We start from the raw sequence: 24,748 nt of genomic DNA, 5'->3' as shown, positions 1-24,748 counted from the left end.
TGTAGAGGAAGACAGTGGGCTGAGTAGCTGCACAAATAACTAGTCTCTGTTTTCTCTGGGCCTACTTCTCGGTCAGCTGTTCATTTCTACTCACCCCTTCCAAATAATCAGCATCCAGTGAATTCTCGGTTGTCAGTGTTGAGGTCTGCCATCTACATCTCTCATTTTCAGGTGTCCTTGTAGTGGAGCTAAGGAAGTCATGATCCAGTGGGCGGTTCACCATAGAGAAGGTCTTTTCTGTAGAAGCAGCATGTCGACCAAGCCAGTGTCATCAGTGCAACCCTCTACAGTGGTGAGACCTGGACAACGTATGCCAAACAGGAGAAAAGGCTGAACAGTTTCCACCTTTGCTGTTTCGATGTGTATTTGGCATCTTGGACAAGGCCACAACAGGAACTTCCCAGCTCCATCAGCATGTGCTCATTGCTAAGCCAATGATATCTATGCTGGCTTGGCCATGTTCATTGGATGGATGAAGGCTGTATACCAAAAGACCTTCCGAATAGTGAACTGCCCATTGGATCATGATTTCCTTAGCTCCACTACACCTGAAAACGAGAGATGAAGATGGCAGACATCAACATTGACAACTGAGAATTCACTGGAAGCTGATTATTTGGAAGGGGTGAGTAGAAATGAAAAGCTCAGCTGACCGAGAAGAGGGCCCAGAGAAAAAAGAGACCAGTTAATTATGCAGCTACTCAGCCCACTGTCTTTCTCTACAGCAAATATAGCAGACACTGTCATCCTAGAGTGAGACACCTGAGCCACACGAGATGATGCTTAACACAAGAATTGACCACCACAGCACAAATGAATCATCTTACAAGATGGAAGGCTGCCACTCAAGACAGGATAATGAATGATACAAATAGTTATAGGATCCTGGTGTAACAATTACATTGCTTACAATACAACCCAACTATTAAGATGGGTTTTCCTCTGGGTGCCTGGTTTCCCCCCACAGTCCAAAGATGTGCGGATTAGGTTGATTGGCCATGATAAATTGTCCCTTAGTATCAGTGGCATTAACAGGGTAAATATGTGAGGGCACGGGGATAGGGCCTGGGTGGGATTGTTGTCAGTGCAGGCTCGATGGGCTGAATGGCCTCTTTCTACACTGCAGGGATTCTAGAATTGGATTTTTCAGCAAAGCCTCTTTATATAAATTGGCGTGGTTGCTAACTGCAGTGGTATACATATAAACTGAACAAATCAAATCGAGGTGAATAATTGATCAGTCAAGATTCCAAAAAGACTCAAAGCATTTTGGTGATTGAAGGTTATTTGGTTTACCCTAATACTGATGGAAGAATGACCAAACATATCAGTAATCCACAACAAAAACATGTTGAAACATCGCCTGGAAATCTGTGGAGAGTTTTCAACTAGGATTTTGGAAAAGAAACACTGGACGAATTTACCAGCTGAGGGTTAAAGCCATTCAATTTAAACTAGATAGTACTTCCTAGATTGATAGTAACTGGAGTGTAACACTGAAACAAATTGGCATGAATGTTTTTATTCTAATTTACCCTTTAGGCTGTCACGATAGATTTGTTCTCTTCTCACTACGACAACTTGCATTTATATAGCACTATTAACATAATAAGTTAACAGGGTTAATCACAAAAACAAATTAAAATGAACCATATAAAGATTAGAGCAGGTGACCAAAAGCTTGGTCAAATAGATGTGTTAATGGAGGAGAGAGGGCTAGTGTTGTAGGGAGGAAGTTGCAGAGCTTGTGGCCAAGGCACCTGAAAATACAATGGCCAGTAGTGGAGATATGAAAATCAGGTATGTGTAAGAGGCTAGAAGTGGAGCAACACAAAGGCTTATGGGGCTTCTGGAGATAAGAAGAGCAAGACCATGGACAGGTTTGAACACGTGGATGATCGGTTTAAAATCAAAGCATTGCCCACTGGTAGCTAACATAGCTCTCACAGAAGTGATTGACCAAGACTCGATGTGAGTTAGGGTACGAGCGCAGAGTTCTGGATGAGCTCAAATTTGCAGAAGATGAAAGATAGTTCGGCCAGGAGAGCATTGGAATAGTAAAGTCTGGAGGTAACCAAGGCATGAATGAAGATTTCAACAACTGATGAGCTTCTCCAGAAGCATAATTGGTACTATATATTATGGAATAAATTTTGTTCTTGGGTCTTTTTGCATGTTCAATGTCTCAGAATTTTTTTCTTGGTCTGGATAGCTTATTTTTGCAGTTCTTTTCTGCCAATAATTATGTAAGCAGAACTTCACACATTTTGTTTAAGCAAATATTCAGTAATTCTCTTCTCTTTGACAGAAATTTGCTCTTCAGCAAATGGAAAACTTTGGTACTATTTGAGTTGGTATGTTTCTATTAAATTAATATTAGTTTGGCATTTACAATAGGATAGAAGAATATTGTGCTGTATTGCAGAACCCGGCACATGAAGAAAGTGCTGGAGCTTAAATTCTGTAATCTCAGCATTGATTCGCAATTATGGGTTGAACGATTTAGCCATAATATTGTATCAGCTAACCAGTATTCTCTTGAATGTCTCTTGGGTGCTGAATTTCCTTGTTGGTTCCATTTTTGGTCTGTTGCACTGACTGACTTTCTCTTCTCTACGGTGCTGTCTTCCAGTAACTGCTGGGGAATTAATAAGGGCTCAGAAATACCTTCAATATCCCTAGTCTAGGAGTAGAAAATAGAGCTGGAAAATACTATGAAGTGTGTTGGGTGAGGGCAGGATCAAATTCCAATGTGATCTTCTTTCATATCCCTACACCATCTGAATAAATTTCCAAGATTGTCCAAGATTTTTGTCTTTTAAGTATTGGTGTTTGTATGATAGTTGGCACTATTTTTCAGTAGTCTTCATGATTAAAGCTTGAGCCTAGTATTAAGAATGCCTTCAGTACTGTGTATACTTATCCCTACTCTCTAAGAGATGCCTGGGTTTTGCTTAAAGTGTGTTTTAAGTCTAAGAAAAATATTGCATAATTGGAACTGATATAGTGATAAGTTAGAACTTAGAATTGTTTCCTTTCATTTTAAGTATTGTTCAACTATTAATGGTTAAGCTAATTAATTTGTCATAGTTAAACTGTGTTGTTAAAGTTTAATTTGATAAAAGCTGTCTTATTTGTCAGTATAATCACACCTGGAGTGAAACGTCACATCCTCACATTTGTGCCACAATAGAAAATTGTTGGTGTTTAGTCTGGCTTCATAATACACTGATCTGGCACCCTGACACTCACCCCAATATGCTCTTTGTGCAGTATAAGTTTTAATACAAATCTCATTTTGAAGACATGATGCAGCTTACAAAAGGCATTCCATACCCCAAGGACTTTGAACATCTGTAGTCTGGCGACTTGCTCCTTGTAAAGTCCACGCAGCGCCATGTGTAACTATTGATTGTGATTTATATTTGCTTTTAGTTCGGTGACTGCATTTATCTGTGTGTGTATTAACTAATAATAGATTGCATGTATGCACTGTACATTCAGCAAATAACTTGGTCCCACTTTCAGTGGGATCACTGACAAGTGAGTTTGGCCTGAATAATTGTCTTGACGGTTCAGTAGCTTTAAAGATGTGATTTGGCTTGTGGTAAATCTAACCCCCACAATCATTCAGTGCATTTTTGTGTGTACACACACATATAGTATTCATCCATTGTAAAACTGTTGGCAAAAGAAGAAAAGGCTTTGAAGTGCATTAATTAACAGCTGAGATCTCAGCACAAAAAAGCGACTATGATAAAGAATAAAGGAAATATATTGCATGATTGCCTTGTAAGGTTGATGCTTCTCCCTCTGCTGTTGTTACTTCTAAACATTTCCAAATTGTAATTGCTGACCTCCAAGCGAGTAAGGCAGTATGAAGTCAAGGTAACCCACGATGAGATGCAGCTCAGTGAGACTAACGGTTATGGTCACATATGGTACACAGTCGACTGGATAGATTGTTAGTAATGTTTGGCTGAAATCCACAGCTGTTGCAATTTTTAGTAACCCATTAAATTCTTGTATTACTGACCTATAGACTCTGTCACACTATCAGTGCCTGAAGCCCTCGGCAAGTCTGTCTGCTTTTACTGCAACTCCCTCTTTTAAACCCCTACAGTCAAGTTCTCCTTTGTGAAACAGCCCTAATCCAAGACCCACATTTTTTGGGACTAGGCTGCATTATCCATTCTTAACATCTTTGAGGCATTTGACATGACCATGGCATTCTCCTCTATCGCCTTGGTGTTGTTAATCTCAGTGGAACTGCCTGTCTTGGTTCCTCTCTAACCTGTCTGTAGCCTGAGCATTGCAATGGCTGCTCTTCCAAATCCTGCACTGTTACTTCTAGAACACCTCTGCCTCTGTCCCTGATGATCTAACCTTGGCCGCCTCCTTTTTGCTTCTACATGCTTTACATTGGGAACATGTTCTACAGACATGGAATTGGCTTCACATGTACACCGATTGCACCCAGCGCTATAGGACAGGTGTTGGGAAGGCGGTTGTGTAGTGGTATTATAACTGGACTGGTAATCCAGAGAGCAGGGTAATTCTCCGGTGATCAGGGTTCAAATCCCACCATAGCAGATGGTAGAGTTTTAATTCAATAAATCTAATTTTGAAATATGATGTAGCCAGACTGATTGGGAACTTCACATTGAAAGACAGTGCTCACCAGCTAACTCCTGTCGTCTGAGAATATTGTATGGCTGAAAAGAACATTTAAAACTAATAATTTCAACTACATGAGTTGGATAAAACCTGTACTGTAAATAACCATAATAGTACTGTTTGGTTATTCAATAGTTTATTAATAAAGTTGTAGGCAGTGCTGGGGCAGGGACAGATGGGGATGGTATGCATCAGTTGCACCCTGAAATTGAGGGGCAAGCTTGATGGACTAATTGTGTGTCCTGTTTTGTCATGCGTTTTAAACTTAAAAATAAGATCTCATGTGTGATGCTCTACGATAACCATTTCAATGTAGCTGAGATAGTGAAGTACCTGAAAGCAATTCCCAAACTGTGTTTGTTGTTCGTTGCCACAGGCACCTTGCCAAAAGCTTACTGAGAAATGCAGGCAAAAGTACACACTCAAAAGGTATCTATGATATAACAAGTCTGAATAATCTGGGGTAAGAAGGTGCACAAAGACCCAGTAATGTAACACTCCCTATAGAAAATACAATGGAAAAATAATCCAAACAGCAATCGACCATTTGAGAGCTGCCTTACACAAATAGTTGATGTCTTAATATCCAGTTTAAGTGTCTGAATCTAATATTGGCCAAATTAGCTGGAGGCTGTTATTTGTTTGTAGAGGATATGCAAAATGAAACTTTTGCCAAGGATCTGCAGCAAGAGTAAACAATAGAGGTAGTCTGATTGTGAATTCACAGAGGGAGGTTTCGGCGTTGACAAGCTAGACCATTGGCCTCAATCACATTGAAATTGATTCCGTCAGTTGGAAAATATTGGCAATAATTTCAAATGTTATTAAAGGGTGGGGACAGTTTTCTTTTACTATTTACCCTATCCACACACCACAGGATCTTGAATACCTCTGTCAAGTCTCCTTTCAGCCTTTTTTTTCTCTCCCAGGAAAACAGTCCCAATCCCTCCAATCTATCCTCCATAACTAGTTTTTTTTTATCCCTGGAGTCCATTCTGTACCTTCTGCAATGGCTTCGCATCCTTCATCCTCAAAAATTGGATGTAGTACTCCAGATGAGCCCTAAACAGTGTCTTAAACAAGGTCAATATGATCTCCTTACTCTTGTATTCAATGTCCCTATTAATAAAGCATAAGATACCATATGCTTTATTAACTACACTCAATATGCCCTGCCATTTTCAATTACTTATGTACATATACATAGGTGTCCCTCTGTTCTTGCACCTCCTTTAGAGTTTCTCCCTTTGTTTTATACTGCCCCCACCCCCCCATTTTGTTCCGAACAAAATGAATCACCTCCTACTTCTCTGCATTGAACTTCATCTGCCACTTGTCTGCCCAATCCACCAATATGTTATTTTGAGGTTCAAGATGAACCTCCTCGCAATTGATAACATTTCTAATTTTCATATCATCTGCAAAATATGAAGTCATGCCCTGAACACCACAATTTAGGTCATTAACATATCAGTAAGAACCAGGATCTCAACACTTGCCTCTGGGGAACTCCACTACAAACCCTCCTCCAATCTGAAAAACAGCCATTTATCACGACTCTGTTTCCTGTCACTCAGCCATTTTTAAACATCTAAGTGCCCACTTTCCCCTTTATTCCATGAGCTGGAATTTTGCTTTCAAGTCTGTTTTGTGATACCTTAACAAATGATTTTGAAAATCCATATATACCATGTCAACTGCGTTGCATTGTCAACCTTCTCTGTTACCTCTTCAAAAACACGACACCAGGTTAGTTGAACATTATTTTCCCTCAATGAATCCATGCTGGTTTTCCTTAATTATCCTTGCCTTCTAAGTGGCTATTCATTTTATCCTGAACTATAATTTCCAGAAGTTTCCCTACCAGTGAAGACGACTGACTGGTCTGTTGCTTTTTTTGAACAACTGGGTAACATTCACAGTTCTCCACTTCTCTGGTACCGCCCTTATGTCTAAGGAAGATTGGAAGATTTTCACTAGGGCTTGTGCAATTTCCACTCTCACTTCCTTCATGACCTCGGATACATCTCATCTGGTCCTGGTATCTTATTTTAAGTAAAGATAGTCATTCTAAGACCCCATCCTTCTCGATTTTAAATTCTTCTAGTGTACCAGTTACCTCCTATCTTACCTGGTAGCATTTTTCTCCTTTACAGATGCAAAGTAATCGTTTAATACCGCACCTATTTCTCCTGCCTCCCGTTCAAATCCCCTTTATTTACCATAAAGTGCATCATGGCCAAAATATCACACAAACCGAGTTTAAAATATATATAGGATAGCAGGACGGATTACTGAAACTCCAATTTTAGGAGGCCAGACCAAAGAACAAATGGTTGAGTTTCCTCTGGCTGCACACTTATCAACACATCGCGTAAAATTTCTTTCTTCTGTGCTGCAAATGTTTTAGGGATTGATTTAAAATAGCACTCGAGATGATATGCACAAACACATCAATCTAGCTATCTGGTAAAAATAAATAACAACATGCACCAGAATAATTTGAATAATTAGAAAATGTTGGAAAATCTCAGAGGTCTGACAGCATCTGTGGAGAGAGAATAGGGGCAACATTTCAAGTCTGGATGACTCTTCATTATCTTTGCTTTTATAATTTGAATAAAATTTGTTATCATAGTTCTAAATGATTTTTAGAATGTAGGCTTAAGGAAGGAGCCAACATACCTCTGGACATAACCTTTGATCAGTTCAATTAAACTTGGATCAGTTAATTCTTGTGTTCAAACAAGCCATAGCAAACAACACAAGGAAATAATTTATTGAAGACAGCCAAATCAATTGGAGTCTTCACATTGCTAGTTCCCATTGTCAGAAAAGAATACAAGACAAAACAGGAGTATGTTTGCAGTGTGCTTCTGGTCCTAAGAGAGGACAGGCACTGTTGGATCTGATTCTGGGGAATGAGTTGGCCCAAGTGGATCAGATGACCATGGGAGAGTATTTAGGGGGCAATGACCGTTGTAACATAAGGTTTAGATTGACCAAGGAACAATCCAGGGTGGGGATAGTTAATTTATAAGCACATTAAAAGGAGTGCTAAAAGAAAGATTAGAACCGATTAGGGATATAAAGTTATAATATTTAATGGTCTGATATTGAAAATCTTCCCACTTCCACTTGTTTCAAATAGTCGTCATTTTCAAGATTAATACCTCTTGCAATTTGGTTTCCATATATTTTGTCCGGAATTTGCTTGCAAATGAAATTAATTGAACAGCTCAGTCTTAAGTCTACTAGAGTCATCCAATAGCTGTTACAGCTCTTGATTATTGCCTAGTTCCAAATTCCATATTTGTACAGGAAATAGTATGTGATAGTAGTAGTGGTTTATAAGTGCATGGGACAAAGGTTAGATTGAAACTGTCACTAGTTGTTTGTGTCTAACAGGATATAACCTGCAGCATCAACATTGAATTACTTATCATTGCAAGTGAGTTTTTGATTTAAAAGCTCTTAATGCAGCAGTTGTAATTATTCCAAAGAATGGGGATATCACAATAAATGTCATAGTCAATGTCCAATAAAATTGCTCAATATACTTCTATATCTTTTATTCTTATCGTACATCTGTGCTAGAGGACAGCCTTCCTCTATTTCATATTTAGAGATGGGCTGCAAGATAAAATGATACAGTTGATGAGCGAGAGAGAGAGCCATCTTTTGGTATTTCTTTCTGGCTTGTCCTTTTACATCTGTCCATGATCCAGAACTGTGCATTTGACAATACTAAAATAATTTACTGCCCTGTATTGGCTGGTTTCAGGGCTGATTATGACTTTGTCCTGCTCCTGTACCTATCTTGGGCACTTATCTGTAATCCTTTGGGTGCAAAGTACCTTTCACAGCATCTAGCTCCACTATCCACAAGAATTTTCCAAAAAAAATAAAGTTGAGAAAACTCCAGTTTAAAAATCTTTTAAAAATTGATAGTGTGTTTATTGAAAGCTGCATAGTCTTTTTTTTCTGTTCTCAACTAGTAGCTAAGTTGTAAAATTGTTAAAGGACAAAGAAAATTACAGCACAGGAACAGGCCCTTCGGCCCTCCAAACCTGCACTGACCATGCTGCCCGACTGAACTAAAGCCCCTTACTCTTCCAGGGACCATATCCCTCTATTCCCATCCTATTCATGTATTTGTCAAGTTGCCCCTCAAAGTCACTATCGTATCTGCTTCCACTACCTCCCCTGGCAGTGAATTCCAGGCACCACCACCCTCTGTGTAGAAAAAAAATACAACTTGCCTCGTATATCTCCTTCAAAGCTTGCCCCTCACACTTAAACCTATGCCCCCGAGTTATTGACTCATCCACACTGGGAAAAAGCTTCTGACTATCCACTCTGTCCATGCCTCTCATAATCTTGTAGACTTCTATCAGGTCGCCCCTCAACCTCTGTCGTTCCAGTGAGAACAAACCAAGTTTCTCCAACCTCTCCTCATAGCCAATGCCCTCCAAGTTATTAAGTTAGTCCCCATTTCTAATGACCAAAAATAGAGAGGGAAAGGAGAAAATGTTTTTAAAAATCACTCGTCTCATGGAGAGAAAAGATGCCTGGAAGAACCAAACGTCAAACAGACAATATGAATAATGTTCATGTTATGAGTTGCACACGTGGATTAGCATTAAGAAATGTGTTTCCTCGCAGATTTCTGTTTTAAATTACAGACCAGTCCAAATATGAAGGTGTTGCAGTGATATGTTGGTAAACCAGTGAAATGCACAGTTGAAACGTTATTTTAGGATTGCTGAAAGGTATATTTGCTGTACATAAAATACATTTGGTATAAATATTGAACATTTATGTTTTCACAATCCAATTTAAAGAGTTCCCTAAACTGAATTAACTGCATTAAATTGTAGAGGAATACTGTAGCTGGTAAGAGAGAGCTGCTGTATTGCTGGATCATTCTGTGATTCTAAGAGTACTGCTTCCAGGCCTGTAATTACCATTGGCCTCCATCTAGATGCTTCGTAAGTGAGACATCATGTGATCATCACCCCATGTCTGAAGCTGTCATAGTGAGTGTTGCGAACCATAGACAAGCCAGTGTATTTCATTACCAATGGGTCCCCAAGGCTTTTAAAGTGGGAATGCTCTGTAGAGTGATGCAAATTACAGCACCAGAAAGATTAATAAATGCTGTCGCAAAACAGCCATGAAATGCATTTCCACAGCTATTGGCTCATCGGCTTATTTCAGGCTGTCTCAATCTAGAATTTATTATGAAAAAATCATTTCATATATATAATCCAGCTCCTAATATGTGCCACTGAGACTAAATCCTTTTAAAAGAGATATATATCTTTGCACTCTCCAGAAATATTATTTGGGGAAATATGTACTAATCTTTATTGCACATTGATCAGTTCTGTAAGATGTTGTATTACTTATAATACAAGGAGGACCTAGAAATAAAATATTCTGGAACTGGTTTATAGTAATTTTCTTTTTATTCTTTATTAGCAATATTCTGCAAAAAGTCTCTTTCGCAGTTGCATCATTTCGATATAGTTACACACACAACCTTCAAGTCTTTTGCTCGTGCCCATTTGTAAATGCACAAATGAGTATAGGTAGCCTTTTTGACCACGGAAGAAAGACATAATGAATTATATTTGCTGGTGGATATTTTTTTAGATTGAATCACTATGCAGTGATAAAGACAGAAATCCTGGTTGTTTCTACCCCTCCTTCCTGCATCCCAGGACACTGAATCAAATTGTCATGCTTGTAAGCTTTTGCCTTTGTTGAGATAAGCTAACTCAGTACAAATTCTGGATCAAATCTGAAACCTTTTGGTTTAAGTGGCTCAGTACCGCATTATGGACTTAATGTACCCATTAAGACATTGTGTTTACATTAACACCAATGAGAGATGAAACATAAAATCATAGAAAATAGGAGCAGGAGTAGACCAGTCGGCCTTTTGTACCTGCTCTGCCATTCAACATGATCATGGCTGATCCTCCATCTCAACACCATACTCCAGCGCTCTGCCCCTTGACACCTTTAGAGTCTAGAAAATATCTATTTCCTCTTTAAATGTATTCAATAATTTGGCCTGTAGCCTTGTGTGGTGGAGAATTCCACAGGTTCACCACCCTCTGAAGCGGTTTCTTCTCATCTCACCCCTAAATGATCTACCCCCTATCCTGAGACTGTGATCCCTTGTTCAAGACCTCTCCCAGCCGGAGGAAAAAACATCTCGGCATTTAGTTTGTCCAACCCTGTCAGAACTTTGTACATTTCACTTAGATTCCCCTCCTCATTCTTCCAAATTCCAGTGAATACAGGCCCAATCATCCCAATCTCTCCTCGTACGACAATCTTACCAAACCATGAATCAGTCTGGTGAACCCTCAATGGACTCTGACTATGGCAACTATATAGTTTCTGAGATAAGGAGATCAAAACTCCACGCAGTCCTCTAGGTGTGGTCTCACCAAGGCCCTGTACAGCTGCAATAAAGAAATTCTTGCAATGAAGGCCAACATACCATTTGCATTCCTAAGTGCTTACTGTACCTGCATGCATGTCTGCTAACAATGCTCAATCCACGCCAATATATTACCTACAATTCCACTTTATTTTGCACACTAACCTCTTTTTTATGTGGGAGTTTATCAAAAGCTTTCTGAAAATTCAAATACACCACTGATTACATCCTTAAAATCACCAGTACGTTTGTCAAACTTGATTTCTCTTTCATAAAACCGTGTTGACTTTGATAATAAGAGTCTAGCATTTTCCCTACTGCTGTTAGGCTAACTGGTCTGTAATTCTGTGTTTTCTCCCTCCCTTTTTAAAATAATGAGCTTACGTTTGTCACCCACCAATCTACCACGACTGTTCCAGAATCTACAGAATTTTGGTCCACACCTGTGATATAGATCATCAGGCTGTGGGGATTTATTGGCTTTCAGTCCAATTAATTTCTCTAACACTGTTACAAATAATACTAATTTCCTTCAATTCCTCCTCCTCGCCATATCCTTGATTCCTTAATATTTCTGGAAAGTTCTTTGTGTCTTCCTCCATGAAGACAGAACTAAAGTAGTTGCTTAATTGCTCTACCACTTGCTTGTTCTCTGTTATGAATTCTCCAATATCATGCTGTAATGGACCTACATTTGTCTTCACTAATCTTTTTATATATACTTGTGGAAGCTTTTAACAGTCCACTTTTATGTTACTTGAAAGTTTATTCTCAAACTCTATTTCCCTTCTTATTCAACCTCTTTGTCCTCCTTTGCTGAATACCGAACTTCTCCCAATCCTTAGGCTTGCAACTTTTATACGACTTCTTGAATCTGATACTATCTTTAAATTTATTTTGTAACTCCTGGTTGGGCTGCTTCTCTTGTTTTGCACTAGAAAGAAATATATAACCATTACAATGCACATATTTGTTGCTTAAATATTGGCCATTGCCTATCCACTGTCATGTTTTTTAATGAAGTTCCCTAATCTATCTTGGCCAATTCTTGTCTCAATATTTTGTGGTTTTCTTTGTTTAGATTTAGGATCCTAGTTTTAGATCAGACTTCTTCACTTTCCATCCTAATGAAGAATTCTATCATATCATGGCCACTGTTCCTTTAAGGACCCTGCACAACAAGATTATTAATTAACCCTTTTCATTGCATAACTCCAAATCTAGGATAGCATATTTCCTAGTTAGTTCCTCAACATACTGGTCTAAAACACATCTCATACACGCTCCAGGAGTTCACCTGCCACTATACTATTGCTGATTTGATTTGCCCATCAGTATGTAGATTAAAGTCGCCCATGATTACTATAGCACCCTCGAAGTGATAAGACTTCAAATTTAACTTTGTATAAATGTATGTAGAAATGTCAACATGGCTGGATTGATGCAAGTTCCCCTCCGAATGGGAACATTATAATTTCAAGCCTTATAGCGGGACTTGAGCAGATTAAATTGGCACTCCAATGTATTAATGAACAAATATGGCATTTTTGGAGTTGGCGCCCTTGTTAACGCAAGGCCCTTGCTGCCTGTTCTGAAGGTTGAGTTGAATTGCCGACGACCTCATGCACTATTTGAAGAGCGGGGACTTTTTCGACACTCAACCACGAGCATCAAAAAAAGATCATTCATCCTGTTGCAATGTTTGACTCCATATTGGTCAATTTGCTTCATTTTAGTTAATTGCATTTGGTAAACTTTCAAATGTGATATAGTGTTATAAAAAGTCAAATTTGTATTTATGCAACAGAATTATGAAAACAAAATGGATAAAAATGTCAAAGAAAATGCAGTTGTACCTTGGGAAACTGTACTACCATAAAGCGAACCAATCCTTCTGCTTAGTTTTGAATCTTGCCTTGTGCGTGTTCCTGAACTGATCAGGTTCTATACAAATCGCCTGGGATGTGACTGGTGCACCCCACCTGCCACTTTATAGAGATTACATATTGATTAGATCATCACTTTAAAGCACAGAAGATTGGGGTAACTCTAGATACACACTGGGACATTCCGTAATACTTTCCTGTGAGGGAATGCATGTCAGTACACAAATGTTTTTACTATAATTTTGAAAACACTGAAAGGTATTGAGTGGACAGAAGGGTATTTGGAAGCAGAATAAGAAGTGAGGAATTTCTGTTTATTACACTTCCCGGATGGATAAAACCAGAGCCCTTGCATGTATTAGATCCCATTATAACAAGGGACCATGCAAGGTTTCAAAAAAAAACTTTTGTTTATATATAGTACCTGATCACAATTCTAAAGTACTTTGTATATACAGTAAATTACATATCATAGAATCACTACAGGCCGAAGGAGGCCATTCGGCCCATTGAACCTAAACCGGCAACTATCCCACCCAGGCCCCATCTCCGTAACCCCATGTATTTACCCTGCCAGTCCCCCTGACGCTAAGGGGCACTCCAACAACCAGTTTCAATGTTCACTCCCTCCACCATCAGTGCACAGTGGCTGTAATGTGTGTACCATCTACAAGATGTTACAGCAACATCTCACCAAGACTCCTTCAACAGCAATCAAATCTGCAACCTCCAGCGCCTAGAAGGACAAGCGCAGCAGATGCATGGGAACACTACCTCCAAGTTTCCCTCCAAGCCAGATACCATCCTGACTTGGAACTATATTGCTGTTCCTTCACTGTTGCTGCTGCCAAGATCCTGAAACTCCCTTCCTAATAACACACTGGCTGTACCTACAGCACATGGATTACAGCAATTCAAAAAGGCTGCTTACCCCCACCTTCTTGATTGGGGATGAGTAATAAATGCTGGCCTAACTAGTGATACCCACCTCCCATGAAAGAATATTTTAAACATCAAATCGCATTGAAATGAGTAACAAGTAAAATTATTTATCACAATGTTGATTGTAAGGTACATGGGGTGGTGTTAGGATCAGTTCAGGAAGGGTTGAATGGCCTCTTTGCGCTCTCCCTGTTTGATCCCAACAGTTATTTTTGGTCTTTGTTTCAAAAGATTATATTCACTAATTCAGTTAGTAATTAACTGTTACTGTGCCATGATCATAAAATAACTAATTGGGCAAGTTTTCTTGAGTTTAATGTAAAATGATCTAAGTAAAAATAATATGCACCAACTTTCTCACTTGCACACATTCGTGCGCACACGCCCACAAATTATAGAGTGGAGAAGGATAGGTTGGTTAAATTTGAGTCCATTTTATTAAAAAAAGTAAGTTGGTGACAGCTAGCTTTAATCCATGGTCTCTGACGTTTTTCTTGCAGAACTACTGGTTGCATTCAAATTAGTATCATTACTAATACATAGTAATGCATATTAGGTGGCCATCTTGGCTGCGTTCAAGTCCCTTTTATCAAAGTATAAATATCAATCCATGTTTTCACTTGGTGGATTTAAGATTGTTTGGCATAAAGCACATCTTCATGACAATTGGGCAAACGTTTTGTTGTTTTTCAAATTGTGCCTTAAAACTTTAGCAACATGGGAATTAGGAGCAGAAGTAGGCAAATTCAGCCCTTTGAGTCCGCTCCGCCATTCAATTAGATCATGGCTGATCTCTCCCTGGTCTCAAATCCACCTCTCCACCTGTTCTCCATAATCCCCTTATCTATCTCCTCCTTGAAACCATTCAACGATTTAAACTCCACCGCACTATGGGGCAGCGAGTTCCACAAATTCACCACCTCTGTGAGAAGTAGTTCCTCTTCATCTCAGTTTTAAATCAACTGTCTAGCAAACTATACTTGTGACTTCTTGTTCAAGATTTCCCCACAAGAGGAAACATTTGATCTATATTTACTTTATCAATTCTTCGTAAAATGTTATATACTTAGATCAGATCCCCTCATCCTTCTAAACTCCAGCAAGTATAAGCCCAAACTGTTTAATCAATCTGGTGAACCTCTTCTGAACTGCTTCCAGTGCCATCACATTCTCCCTCAAATCAGGAGCCCAAAACTGGGCACAATACTCCAGATGTTGTCTCACCAACACCCTATACAATTGCAACAACACTTCTCTACTTTTTATACTCCTGTCCCTTTGCAATAAATGCCAACATCCCATTTGCCTTTTTTATTACATGCTGCACCTGCATTATGACTTTCTGCATTTCATGAACATAGAGACTCAGATCTCTCTGCCTGGACGCGTTTTGAATCTGCTTTGCACTTAATTTGCCTTTCTATTTTTGTTCTTCCAAAATGGACAACCTCACACTTATCCACATTAAACTCCATCTGCCAAATTTTGGTCCATTTTCCTAGCCTATTTATGTTTGGAGTGGGATGTCTGGATTGCTCTAAAGTGGGGCTTGAACCCACAACCTCCTGAGTTAGGTGCGAATACCACCAACTGAATTAAGCTGACATTTATGAATGAGAAAAAATGAAATGCTTGTTTTCCATACTATTTAATCCTTGGCTTTTGATAGGGAGGGTAACAATACACTTTCCTTGGCTACATCAAAAACTAACGATGAAGGAAGAAACTTTTTAAATCCGTTAGTACAAGCAGGACTTTACTTCTCTTTTATATACATGATCCTGCCTAAACTTACCCTGGTTGCATAACTTAAGCATTTTAAAAAACATTTATAGGAGTAATTCACTGTAAATTTGAAGTGGGATATTAATAACCTAATAAACCAGCAGTATCAGCTGTAACCCACTTGTGCTTCAATCCTCTTCCAGTCATTCGCTGGATGACTCTGGACACAGATTTTGAGAGAGGCAACAAACAATAATATGCTGGTATGGGTCTGAATCATTATTGATTATACAGTAATTTGCATTGATACCCAGATAATTTTCTTACTTTGCTCCTTCACATTGCAAGTGAAACCTGTCATCTGCGTTAATCTTAAAACCTGTGCATATTTGTTACGCTGAAGGGCTGGGGTTAAGGAGTGTTGTATATAGTCCAATTTTTTTCATGTTTAATTAATGTGTTTTTTGTTGTTAAAAATAATTAATGGATCTGTGACGTTTAATTAGAACAAATACTAAAAGTTAGCCTTTTGAGCCAGGGTTCCATTCTGGGATCTTCCCATCCAGTTATAACTTCAACTGGGATCGTAACAACACAGTAAAACGCCTGTGTTTTTAAAAACAGGACTAGACTTGTTCAGTCCTTATAAATCAGTGACTCACCAGCTAAGTACAGAGCCCTCTGTCAATAACTTCTTAAGTTGGTCTGCACTGTTTTATTCTTGGAGACAAAAATTGGCTAGGAATTTAACTTTTAGGTTTGAAATGTAGCCAAGGCATGTGTTCTGCACTTGTAGCCTGTTGCTACCTGTGATCACATTAAGCAGCAAAACTCCAAACTAGATCTCCTAAAAGCCAAATGTGACTGTTGGGGTCAGCATAGGTCATTTTGTGGGTTTAGATTACCAAAACATTTGTTGTTTGAATCCTTTTGTCGTGTTTCATTCCTTAAGTTTGTGTCTTAAATGTAATCTGTACTGAAGTTTTAAAAATCGAATCTTATGCAATTATTAAGATCTTCCCCCTTTTGTGCAATATGTGATTTCCAGTGTGCTTTAGTTTGCTGTCTGCAGCAGTGTGTATTGTCTTCAATGCTTTCCCTAGATGTCATGGCAATAAGAATCAGAACTTTTGGGAAGTCTCAAGTATTAGGCTGTGTAATCCATGGCACAGAATGGTGAAGAAATGACTGATTTGCTGCCGTGTTGCTTTTTTTTAGCGAATATTTGTTTCTGTAGCTGTTTAACCTGGAAGAATGCCTCACGCGCATAGTTCTTCGCTTACATTTGGAGTGTAACCAGCGTTAGTGGAAGGCAGTTACAAAGCTGTGACTTTCATTGCATACAGATGTTTGCTGTGACTGGTCAACCTACAGATGTGAAGTTCAAGTGTCATAATATTAGCTTACTTTGCTGCAGTAAGCATGCCAAGAAACATCGTTGTTACATCAGTCTTGTGTGCTCTGCTGGCTAGTGAGCTATGTTGTGTCACAATGTCATGACTGCTTCCAGTACAGTGACTACTGGAAATATGTAGTGGTGGCAATCTGAAAAAAATGGTTGGATCTTTTTGTTTGGATCTTATTTGCTAGGTTTGAGTCTTTTTTCGCTAACATCTGCTGGTTCAGTTGTGCTTGCCACCCAACTGTACAGATCTTTCTGTTGAAAACAAGTGGGAAAATCAATGTAAAAGCTGCTTTAGACTGTGTAGACAATGCGAGCAATACGTCACAAAACAAGTTAATTTTTACCCTAGTTGAACTTCAAAATATGAAGGTCCTTTACTGGGGTCAGTTTGTGGCAGGTAGAAACTGGTTTTGTAAAGGAATAAGTGCAAATGCAAATTTTATCGCTAGTTCAAGAACAAGTTTTAAGATGTGTTGAATATAGGAAATGACTGGCATAAGAGCAGTGTTCTATTACTAATTCAAATCATCAATAGTTGTATTTCATAGAATCATGGAATCCTACAGTGCAGGAGGCCATTCATCCCATTGAGTCTGCACCAACCACAATCCCATCCAGGCCCTATTCCCATAACCCCATGCATTACCCTAGCTAGTCCCCCTGACACTATGGAGGAATTTAGCATGGCCAATCCACCTAACCTGCACATCTTTGGACTGTGGGAGGAAACCAGAGCACCCGGAGGAAACCCACGCAGACACAGGGAGAACATGCAAACTCCACACAGACAGTGACCCAAGCTGGGAATCAAAACTGGCACTATGAGGCAGCAGTGCTAACCATTGTGCCACCGTGCCGCCCCAAAAGTATAAGTATTTAACATGCTCTGTGTTTGATGCAGTGAATTACTTTTTTTGGAGTACAGTCCCAAGTGTTAACAGTATGGGGCCTTGTATAGAAAGGGGCCCCTCACATTGCAGTTAAAAATGATTTGAAACAACTTCCATTCCTGGTGAGGACTCCCAGCAAAATTCCTCATGTAGACTGGGTGGTATTGTATGCAATGCTGTAGTCTAGTTTTTTCATTGTAATCATATCATGCAAATAACACACATCTTTCAAACTGATATTTTTGATTTGATTCATTATTGTCACATGTATTAACATTCAGTGAAAAGTATTGTTTCTTGAGCGCTATGCAGACAAAGCATACTGTTCATAGAGAAGGAAAGGAGAGAGTGCAGAATGTAGTGTTACATAGCTAGGGTGTAGAAAAAGATAAACTTAATACTGCCAAATCTGTAAGAGATTGCATTGAAGCATTGTTAGAGTTTAAAAGAGTTAGAATAAAGTTTTAGAAGCTATAGAACAAGAGTAAAAGATAGAATTAGAAGGTATGCTGAGCACAGCCTGCAAGAAATCACCTCGCTCCGGTGCCCCTTTTGCAAATGAGAAGCGTGTACACAAATGCAAATATACATCATAAATGAGAATAGTATGAAATTTTAAATCTCCCGATAAACCACTGTTTAATATAGCTTGTTTAATTCTGCTGAAAAATAAGCTCAAGGAGAACATTTGTTGCTTACTTTCAGTCACCCCAACAGTAGACATTTGATTGAACATCTAGATGAATAGAAATTGTTCTTGTATAGCAACAAGTGCAAATAAAATAAATTACTTGTTCCTGTGTATTACTTGTATATTGCCTCTTGTTATCATCCTACTTTAGGTATAATATTTAGTATTTTGTTCAAATGGTGGTGGTTCAAGTAGTTGGAGTTTGATCATGCAGAGAGGGCGAAAGGTAGAAAAGAGATTATAATATAGCCATGATTGCTTCTGGTGCAAATATAAACTTGCTGTTTCATCACTGACCAAAATAATAACAGGGCAACTAATTCTGGATTCTGAAGGTTCTGATGAGCTAGGAATATTTGAAAACCTCAGGTATTTTCAACCTCAAAGTTTCATTTCTCTTCCATGCTGCTGCCGTAATGTTGCAGATAGCAGCAGAAAATGAATGCCTACAATTTTGTGCTTTTAGATTTGACGTTCTGTACAGTGGGCCTTATCTTTGAATTTCTTTTCTTGATCTGGACAGCATGAAAGTGGAAATTTATAAGTGCTTAACATGAAGGATTGATCCGGTTCAGATCTTTGTTTCCTCATTTTTGTTAGCTAAAGGTGTCATTTTCATAGAATCATAGAATCCTACAGTGCAGAAGGAGTCCATTCGGCCCATCGAGTCTACACCGACCACAATCCCACCCAAGCCTTATCCCCATAACCCCATGCATTTACCCTAGTTAGTCCCCCGACACTAAGGGGCAATTTAGCATGGCCAATCCACCTAACCTGCACATCTTTGGACTGAGAGAGGAAACCCACGCGGACACAGGGAGAATGTGCAGACTCCACACAGACAGTGACCCAAACCAGGAATCGAACCCCGGTCCTTTGCACTGTGAGGCAACAGTGCTAATCACTTTGCCACTGTGCGGCACAACTTTCTTTAAAAGGCACAGGAGAAGGACTAAGTCGTTAAGTGTCATCCTGACTCAATGTTGGCTCTATTTTCTCTTCACGGATGCTATCAGACCTGCTGAGATTTTCCAGCGTTTTCTGTTTTTGTTTCAGATTGCTGCATCCGCAGCTTATTGCTCTTAAATTAGTCGTGAAGTGTTCTTGCTCATCACATGCAAAACGGCCATCTGATTGTCATCTCTCTTTCTGCTTGCCTCCTTTTCTGAAGATGCTGCCTCTTTACTGAGGCACATTTTCATGAGCTTTGATCAATTCTGATCCATTTCAAAGCCAGCATCATTTAGACTTTTCTGTCGATATTTACTATTTTTATTTTCTGATTGTGTCTTCATTGCGAGGGGTGTTAGTGGTGGTGATTGGACTGTTTTTCCAATTTGAGCATTCAAAGGCAGAATCAAGTACCTGCTCAAATGTAACAAGGTTGAATGTAGACTGAAGCTCCCTCTATTGTAGCAGCCCTAACTTAAGGGTCATGGCCTTATGACAGTTTTCCTGTCCTAACACTATGCCAGGTGCCCTGTAGTCTCTCTGAATAAGGTTGTTGAATTGGGAACTAATGCATTCTGTAGGCCCTTACTCCCTGACTGCCCAAACCCCCCTTCATATGGCCCCAGAAAGCCAGTAGACGGAATAGGCTTTCACTTCTTCAATCTGCAGTGGATTTGAATTAAGTTGAAGAGGACAGTCACACGACAAACTATCTTTAAGTGGTGCAAACTTTAATTATTTATTGCAAGTTTGTCAGATTGCATGTTATGTGCTAATCCTTGCCTGAGAAACCAGTGAGTCGGGTTGTACGCACCCTCTCCTAGTGCTGATTCTCTACGCACCCCCCAATTTTCCATTATTTTAAAAGAATATTTCCTTCAAGGTCAACAGAGATTGTGACATACTAAATGGTGTTATGATCAGGAGAGAAGTGGTCATAGTTATCTGACAAGTTTATTTTGCCTCGGACAAGGATATACTTGCCAATTTAATGAGTACTTAAAGGTTTACAGGCTGTGGTCATAAAGGAACCAGCCGGACAGGTTTTCTTGAGTTTAATAAAGTGAACCTCTTCTTATACCCATCTAAGTAAAATAATAAATTATGCACCTTCTTTCAGGTGCACATGTTTGAAGTTCTCACACTCAAATACAGAGCAGGGAAGAATAAGTTGGATAAAATAGAATCCATAAACGTTAAAAGGAATTCGCAGCTTGTGGTTTGGTAACTTTTGCTTCAGGCTTAATCTGATGGGCTTGCTGATTTTCTTTTTGTGTGGTTTTCTACTCTCAACGTTGAAGTAGTTTAAAAGCGTAGATGGATGACCTCGATACAGCAGTGGAGTTGAGTTCCTTTAAAATCTCTCCCTACTGTACATGTAAAGAGGGCCCAAAAGCTGGCAAGTTGGGTGGAGAGACAGAAGAAGGATCTCTCCCTCAGCTGCTTGGACTCTTCTGCTGTGAAAACATACTGAAAACCTACAAAGAATTGGTTTGTCATGTGACCATCCTCTCCAACTTAACTCAAACAGGAACATGTATTCCAATTATAACTTGATTGGATCAGGGCTTGGAATTCCCCCTTAGCCAGGGTCCCACTGTTCAAGTGGTTTGGTTTGATGGTTTGTCTCCACTCAGTTAGGTATTTGGAAGTTTTTTTTAATACTTTTCCAATTCAATCAAATCAAGTCCAAATCATAGTCTCAACAAGTTGAGACATTTCCGATCCAGGCTGACAAGACAGGTCATGCTACCCTGTCTTGGGCCTGATCTGCATGAGCCAAGCTGATTGGAGTAGGCGGAGAATTCCTCTTCCAAGGCTTGAACTCATTTGCATCTTATCCAAAAGGCCGAGATACCGCTTTTAAAAATTGCTTCATATGAAACATATGAAGCTTAAATGCAACCCAATGACCTCAACCAAGTGCAGCATCCGCATAACTACACTTGATCTTAGCCAAAAGTTTTTTTTTAATACTTTTCCAATTCAATCAAATCAAATCCAATTCAGAGTCTCAACAAGTTGAGACATTTCCGATCCAGGCTGACAAGCCAGGGCAAGCGACCAAACCACCCTGTCCTGGGCCCGATCTACATGAGCCAAGCTGATTGGAGAAGGGGGAGGTTCCTCCTCCAAGACTTAGGCTCATTTGCATCTTAGCCAAAAGGCCGAGATGCCGCTTTTAAAAATTGCTTCATATGAAACATATGAAGCTTCAATGTAACCTAATGACCTCAACCAAGTGCAGCATCCTCTCCATACTACACTTGATCTTAGCCAAAAGTTATGTTAATTGAACAGGGAATGGTAGAATTCAGTCTGCAATTTGAAAGAAGGAAGGCAGAATCAGATGTGAAGGTTCTACAGTTAAATAAAGGTAATTACAGGCGCATGAGGGAGGAACTGACAAAAATCGACTGGAAGCAGAGCCTAATGGGAAAGACAGTAGAACAGCAATGGCAGGAGTTTCTGGGAGTAATTGAGGACACAGTGCAGAGGTTCATCCCAAACAAAAGAAAGGTTATCAGAGGGGGGATTAGGCAGCCATGGCTGACAAAGGAAGTCAGGGAATGCATCAAGGCAAAAGAGAGAGCCTATAATGTGGCAAAGAGTAGTGGGAAGTCAGAAGATTGGGAAGGCTATAAAAACAAACAGAGGATAACAAAGAGAGAAATAAGGAAGGAGAGGATCAAATATGAAGGTAGGCTAGCCAGTAACATTAGGAATGATAGTAAAAGTTTCTTTAAATACATTAAAAACAAACGGGAGGCAAAAGTAGACATTGGGCCGCTCCAAAATGACGCTGGTAATCTAGTGATGGGAGACAAGGAAATAGCTGAGGAACTTAATAAGTACTTTGCGTCAGTCTTCACAGTAGAAGACATGAGTAATATCCCAACAATTCAGGAAAGTCAGGGGGCAGAGTTGAATATGGTTGCCATCACAAAGGAGAAAGTGCTAGAGAAACTAAAAGGTCTGAAAATTGATAAATCTCCGGGCCCAGATGGGCTACATCCTAGAGTTCTAAAGGAGATAGCTGAAGAAATAGTGGAGGCGCTAGTTATGATCTTTCAAAAGTCACTGGAGTCAGGGAAAGTCCCAGAGGATTGGAAAATCGCTGTTGTAACCCCACTGTTCAAGAAGGGAACAAGAAAAAAGATGGAAAATTATAGGCCAATTAGCCTAACCTCAGTTGTTGGCAAAATTCTAGAATCCATCGTTAAGGATGAGATTTCTAAATTCTTGGAAGTGCAGGGTCGGATTAAGACAAGTCAGCATGGATTTAGTAAGGGGAGGTCGTGCCTGACAAACCTGTTAGAGTTCTTTGAAGAGATAACAAATAGGTTAGACCAAGGAGAGCCAATGGATGTTATCTATCTTGACTTCCAAAAGGCCTTTGACAAGGTGCCTCACGGGAGACTGCTGAGTAAAATAAGGGCCCATGGTATTCGAGGCAAGGTACTAACATGGATTGACGATTGGCTGTCAGACAGAAGGCAGAGAGTTGGGATAAAAGGTTCTTTCTCAGAATGGCAACCGGTGACAAGTGGTGTCCCGCAGGGTTCAGTGTTGGGGCCACAGCTGTTCTCTTTATATATTAACGATCTAGATGACGGGACTGGGAGCATTCTGGCCAAGTTTGCCGATGATACAAAGATAGGTGGAGGGGCAGGTAGTATTGAGGAGGTGGGGAGGCTGCAGAAAGATTTAGACAGTTTAGGAGAGTGGTCCAAGAAGTGGCTGATGAAATTCAACGTGGGCAAGTGCGAGGTCGTACACTTTGGAAAAAAGAATAGAGGCATGGACTATTTTCTAAACGGTGACAAAATTCATAATGCTAAAGTGCAAAGGGACTTGGGAGTCCTAGTCCAGGATTCTCTAAAGGTAAACTTGCAGGTTGAGTCCGTAATTAAGAAAGCAAATGTAATGTTGTCATTTATCTCAAGAGGCTTGGAATACAAAAGCAGGGATGTACTTCTGAGGCTTTATAAAGCACTGGTTAGGCCCCATTTGGAGTACTGTGAGCAATTTTGGGCCCCACACCTCAGGAAGGACATACTGGCACTGGAGCGGGTCCAGCGGAGATTCACACGGATGATCCCAGGAATGGTAGGCCTGACATACGATGAACGTCTGAGGATCGTGGGATTATATTCATTGGAGTTTAGGAGGTTGAGGGGTGATCTGATAGAAACTTACAAGATAATGAACGGCTTAGATAGGATGGACGTAGGGAAGTTGTTTCCATTAACAGGGGAGACTAGGACGCGGGGGCACAGCCTTAGAATAAAAGGGAGTCACTTTAGAACAGAGATGAGGAGAAATTTCTTCAGCCAGAGAGTGGTGGGTCTGTGGAATTCATTGCCACAGAGGGCTGTGGAGGCCGAGACGTTGAGCGTCTTCAAGACAGAAATTGATAAATTCTTGATTTCTCGAGGAATTAAGGGCTATGGGGAGAGAGCGGGTAAATGGAGTTGAAATCAACCATGATTGAATGGTGGAGTGGACTCGATGGGCCGAATGGCCTTATTTCCGCTCCTATGTCTTATGGTCTTATGGTCTTATGGAATGTAGTTCACTCGCATTCCTCTGAGGTAATTCCCTTTGGGTTCCTCAAGACGTGCCATCTTGGCCACCTTGGCTGTGCTCACTTTTTAGTCTGGTTTTTAAAAATTCAATTTGTGTTTGCAGCTAGAGGATTAAAAATCATTATTTGATGTAAAACATGTCTTGGGCAGCATGGTGGCACAGTGGTTAGCACTGCTGCCTCAGTGCCAGGAACCTGGGTTTGATTCGTGGCTTGTGTGGAGTTTGCACGTTCTCCCCGTGTCTGCATGGGTTTCCTCCAGGTGCACCAGTTCCACCCACAGTCCGAAAGACATGCTGGTTAGGTGTATTGACCATGCTAAATTCTCCCTCTGTGTACCCAAACAGATGCTGGAGTGTGGCGACTAGGGGATTTTCACAGTAACTTCATTGCAGTGTTACTGTAAGCTTATTTGTGACTAATAAACTTTTAACTTTACTTTGTCTTTATGACAATGGGAAATCAGATTTGAATACTTTCCCTACCTTCTCATTCAGATTTATAGAACAAAGCGTAAGGGTTGGGAGGGGGCA

The 24,748-nt window shown here is 39.9% G+C and overlaps 1 protein-coding gene across 2 annotated transcripts in view; it reads left to right on the top strand.

Annotated features, from left to right (window-relative positions):
* Positions 1-24,748, top strand: part of dhrs11a (dehydrogenase/reductase 11a) — a 99,995-nt gene that overhangs the window by 34,993 nt on the left and 40,254 nt on the right. The window lies entirely within an intron of this gene.

Source organism: Mustelus asterias, chromosome 12 (assembly GCF_964213995.1).
Source record: "Mustelus asterias chromosome 12, sMusAst1.hap1.1, whole genome shotgun sequence".
In the NCBI taxonomy this organism is placed as follows: Eukaryota; Metazoa; Chordata; class Chondrichthyes; order Carcharhiniformes; family Triakidae; genus Mustelus; species Mustelus asterias.
The sequence above is the reverse complement of the archived record's forward strand: the minus strand, read 5'-3'. Positions and strand labels throughout refer to the sequence as shown.